Here is a 6,356-nt window from a genome sequence, read left to right on the forward strand (position 1 = left end):
TCTGTACTGGTATCTTATTCAACATGACCCCTGTACTGGTATCTTATTCAACATGACCTCTGACCTCTGTACTGGTATCTTATTCAACATGACCCCTGACCTCTGTACTGGTATCTTATTCAACATGACCTCTGTACTGGTATCTTATTCAACATGACCCCTGACCTCTGTACTGGTATCTTATTCAACATGACCTCTGACCTCTGTACTGGTATCTTATTCAACATGACCCTGACCCCTGTACTGGTATCTTATTCAACATGACCCCTGACCTCTGTACTGGTATCTTATTCAACATGACCCCTGACCTCTGTACTGGTATCTTATTCAACATGACCTCTGACCTCTGTACTGGTATCTTATTCAACATGACCCCTGACCCCTGTACTGGTATCTTATTCAACATGACCCCTGACCTCTGTACTGGTATCTTATTCAACATGACCTCTGACCTCTGTTCTGGTATCTTATTCAACATGACCTCTGTACTGGTATCTTATTCAACATGACCCCTGACCTCTGTACTGGTATCTTATTCAACATGACCCCTGACCTCTGTTCTGGTATCTTATTCAACATGACCCCTGACCTCTGTACTGGTATCTTATTCAACATGACCTCTGACCTCTGTACTGGTATCTTATTCAACATGACCTCTGTACTGGTATCTTATTCAACATGACCTCTGACCTCTGTTCTGGTATCTTATTCAACATGACCTCTGTACTGGTATCTTATTCAACATGACCCCTGACCTCTGTACTGGTATCTTATTCAACATGACCTCTGACCTCTGTACTGGTATCTTATTCAACATGACCTCTGACCTCTGTACTGGTATCTTATTCAACATGACCCCTGACCTCTGTACTGGTATCTTATTCAGCATGACCCCTGACCTCTGTACTGGTATCTTATTCAACATGACCCCTGACCTCTGTACTGGTATCTTATTCAACATGACCTCTGACCCCTGTACTGGTATCTTATTCAACATGACCCCTGACCTCTGTACTGGTATCTTATTCAACATGACCTCTGACCTCTGTTCTGGTATCTTATTCAACATGACCCCTGACCTCTGTTCTGGTATCTTATTCAACATGACCCCTGACCTCTGTACTGGTATCTTATTCAACATGACCCCTGACCTCTGTACTGGTATCTTATTCAACATGACCCCTGACCTCTGTACTGGTATCTTATTCAACATGACCCCTGACCTCTGTTCTGGTATCTTATTCAACATGACCTCTGACCTCTGTACTGGTATCTTATTCAACATGACCCCTGACCTCTGTACTGGTATTTTATTCAACATGACCCCTGTACTGGTATCTTATTCAACATGACCTCTGACCTCTGTACTGGTATCTTATTCAACATGACCTCTGTACTGGTATCTTATTCAACATGACCTCTGACCTCTGTTCTGGTATCTTATTCAACATGACCTCTGTACTGGTATCTTATTCAACATGACCCCTGACCTCTGTACTGGTATCTTATTCAACATGACCTCTGACCTCTGTACTGGTATCTTATTCAACATGACCTCTGACCTCTGTACTGGTATCTTATTCAACATGACCCCTGACCTCTGTACTGGTATCTTATTCAACATGACCCCTGACCTCTGTACTGGTATCTTATTCAACATGACCCCTGACCCCTGTACTGGTATCTTATTCAACATGACCCCTGACCTCTGTTCTGGTATCTTATTCAACATGACCCCTGACCTCTGTACTGGTATCTTATTCAACATGACCCCTGACCCCTGTACTGGTATCTTATTCAACATGACCCCTGACCTCTGTACTGGTATCTTATTCAACATGACCCCTGACCTCTGTTCTGGTATCTTATTCAACATGACCCCTGACCTCTGTACTGGTATCTTATTCAACATGACCTCTGACCTCTGTACTGGTATCTTATTCAACATGACCTCTGACCTCTGTTCTGGTATCTTATTCAACATGACCTCTGTACTGGTATCTTATTCAACATGACCCCTGACCTCTGTACTGGTATCTTATTCAACATGACCTCTGACCCCTGTACTGGTATCTTATTCAACATGACCTCTGACCTCTGTACTGGTATCTTATTCAACATGACCTCTGACCTCTGTTCTGGTATCTTATTCAACATGACCCCTGACCTCTGTACTGGTATCTTATTCAACATGACCCCTGACCTCTGTACTGGTATCTTATTCAACATGACCCCTGACCTCTGTACTGGTATCTTATTCAACATGACCCCTGACCCCTGTACTGGTATCTTATTCAACATGACCCCTGACCTCTGTTCTGGTATCTTATTCAACATGACCTCTGACCTCTGTTCTGGTATCTTATTCAACATGACCCCTGACCTCTGTACTGGTATCTTATTCAACATGACCTCTGACCTCTGTACTGGTATCTTATTCAACATGACCTCTGTACTGGTATCTTATTCAACATGACCCCTGACCTCTGTTCTGGTATCTTATTCAACATGACCCCTGACCTCTGTACTGGTATCTTATTCAACATGACCTCTGACCTCTGTACTGGTATCTTATTCAACATGACCCCTGACCCCTGTACTGGTATCTTATTCAACATGACCTCTGACCTCTGTACTGGTATCTTATTCAACATGACCCCTGACCCCTGTACTGGTATCTTATTCAACATGACCTCTGACCCCTGTACTGGTATCTTATTCAACATGACCCCTGACCTCTGTACTGGTATCTTATTCAACATGACCCCTGACCCCTGTACTGGTATCTTATTCAACATGACCCCTGACCTCTGTACTGGTATCTTATTCAACATGACCCCTGACCTCTGTTCTGGTATCTTATTCAACATGACCTCTGACCTCTGTACTGGTATCTTATTCAACATGACCCCTGACCTCTGTTCTGGTATCTTATTCAACATGACCCCTGACCTCTGTACTGGTATCTTATTCAACATGACCCCTGACCTCTGTACTGGTATCTTATTCAACATGACCCCTGACCTCTGTACTGGTATCTTATTCAACATGACCCCTGACCTCTGTTCTGGTATCTTATTCAACATGACCCCTGACCTCTGTACTGGTATCTTATTCAACATGACCCCTGTACTGGTATCTTATTCAACATGACCCCTGACCTCTGTACTGGTATCTTATTCAACATGACCCCTGACCCCTGTACTGGTATCTTATTCAACATGACCCCTGACCTCTGTACTGGTATCTTATTCAACATGACCCCTGTACTGGTATCTTATTCAACATGACCCCTGACCTCTGTACTGGTATCTTATTCAACATGACCCCTGACCTCTGTACTGGTATCTTATTCAACATGACCCCTGACCTCTGTACTGGTATCTTATTCAACATGACCCCTGACCTCTGTACTGGTATCTTATTCAACATGACCCCTGACCTCTGTACTGGTATCTTATTCAACATGACCTCTGACCTCTGTTCTGGTATCTTATTCAACATGACCCCTGACCCCTGTACTGGTATCTTATTCAACATGACCTCTGACCTCTGTTCTGGTATCTTATTCAACATGACCCCTGACCTCTGTACTGGTATCTTATTCAACATGACCCCTGACCCCTGTACTGGTATCTTATTCAACATGACCCCTGACCTCTGTACTGGTATCTTATTCAACATGACCTCTGACCCCTGTACTGGTATCTTATTCAACATGACCCCTGACCTCTGTACTGGTATCTTATTCAACATGACCCCTGACCTCTGTACTGGTATCTTATTCAACATGACCTCTGACCTCTGTACTGGTATCTTATTCAACATGACCCCTGACCTCTGTACTGGTATCTTATTCAACATGACCCCTGACCTCTGTACTGGTATCTTATTCAACATGACCCCTGACCCCTGTACTGGTATCTTATTCAACATGACCCCTGACCTCTGTACTGGTATCTTATTCAACATGACCTCTGTACTGGTATCTTATTCAACATGACCTCTGACCTCTGTACTGGTATCTTATTCAACATGACCCCTGACCTCTGTACTGGTATCTTATTCAACATGACCCCTGACCTCTGTACTGGTATCTTATTCAACATGACCCCTGACCTCTGTACTGGTATCTTATTCAACATGACCCCTGACCTCTGTACTGGTATCTTATTCAACATGACCCCTGACCTCTGTACTGGTATCTTATTCAACATGACCCCTGACCTCTGTACTGGTATCTTATTCAACATGACCTCTGACCTCTGTACTGGTATCTTATTCAACATGACCCCTGACCTCTGTACTGGTATCTTATTCAACATGACCCCTGACCTCTGTACTGGTATCTTATTCAACATGACCCCTGACCTCTGTACTGGTATCTTATTCAACATGACCCCTGACCTCTGTACTGGTATCTTATTCAACATGACCCCTGACCCCTGTACTGGTATCTTATTCAACATGACCTCTGACCTCTGTTCTGGTATCTTATTCAACATGACCCCTGACCTCTGTACTGGTATCTTATTCAACATGACCCCTGACCTCTACTGGTATCTTATTCAACATGACCTCTGACCTCTGTACTGGTATCTTATTCAACATGACCCCTGACCTCTGTACTGGTATCTTATTCAACATGACCCCTGACCCCTGTACTGGTATCTTATTCAACATGACCCCTGACCTCTGTACTGGTATCTTATTCAACATGACCCCTGACCTCTGTACTGGTATCTTATTCAACATGACCCCTGACCCCTGTACTGGTATCTTATTCAACATGACCCCTGACCTCTGTACTGGTATCTTATTCAACATGACCCCTGACCTCTGTACTGGTATCTTATTCAACATGACCCCTGACCTCTGTACTGGTATCTTATTCAACATGACCCCTGACCCCTGTACTGGTATCTTATTCAACATGACCTCTGACCTCTGTTCTGGTATCTTATTCAACATGACCCCTGACCTCTGTACTGGTATTTTATTCAACATGACCCCTGACCCCTGTACTGGTATCTTATTCAACATGACCTCTGACCTCTGTTCTGGTATCTTATTCAACATGACCCCTGACCCCTGTACTGGTATCTTATTCAACATGACCCCTGACCCCTGTACTGGTATCTTATTCAACATGACCCCTGACCTCTGTTCTGGTATCTTATTCAACATGACCCCTGACCTCTGTACTGGTATCTTATTCAACATGACCCCTGACCTCTGTACTGGTATCTTATTCAACATGACCCCTGACCCCTGTACTGGTATCTTATTCAACATGACCCCTGACCCCTGTACTGGTATCTTATTCAACATGACCCCTGACCTCTGTACTGGTATCTTATTCAACATGACACCTGACCTCTGTACTGGTATCTTATTCAACATGACCTCTGACCTCTGTTCTGGTATCTTATTCAACATGACCCCTGACCTCTGTTCTGGTATCTTATTCAACATGACCTCTGACCCCTGTACTGGTATCTTATTCAACATGACCCCTGACCTCTGTACTGGTATCTTATTCAACATGACCCCTGACCCCTGTACTGGTATCTTATTCAACATGACCCCTGACCTCTGTACTGGTATCTTATTCAACATGACCCCTGACCTCTGTTCTGGTATCTTATTCAACATGACCCCTGACCTCTGTACTGGTATCTTATTCAACATGACCTCTGACCTCTGTACTGGTATCTTATTCAACATGACCCCTGACCTCTGTACTGGTATCTTATTCAACATGACCCCTGACCCCTGTACTGGTATCTTATTCAACATGACCCCTGACCTCTGTACTGGTATCTTATTCAACATGACCCCTGACCTCTGTACTGGTATCTTATTCAACATGACCCCTGACCTCTGTACTGGTATCTTATTCAACATGACCCCTGACCTCTGTACTGGTATCTTATTCAACATGACCCCTGACCTCTGTACTGGTATCTTATTCAACATGACCCCTGACCTCTGTACTGGTATCTTATTCAACATGACCCCTGACCTCTGTACTGGTATCTTATTCAACATGACCCCTGACCTCTGTACTGGTATCTTATTCAACATGACCCCTGACCTCTGTACTGGTATCTTATTCAACATGACCCCTGACCTCTGTACTGGTATCTTATTCAACATGACCCCTGACCTCTGTACTGGTATCTTATTCAACATGACCCTTGACCTCTGTACTGGTATCTTATTCAACATGACCCCTGACCTCTGTACTGGTATCTTATTCAACATGACCCCTGTACTGGTATCTTATTCAACATGACCCCTGACCTCTGTACTGGTATCTTATTCAACATGACCCCTGACCCCTGTACTGGTAT

The sequence above is a fragment of the Notolepis coatsorum genome (assembly GCF_963971535.1).
Source record: "Notolepis coatsorum genome assembly, chromosome: 7".
Taxonomy (NCBI): domain Eukaryota; kingdom Metazoa; phylum Chordata; class Actinopteri; order Aulopiformes; family Paralepididae; genus Notolepis; species Notolepis coatsorum.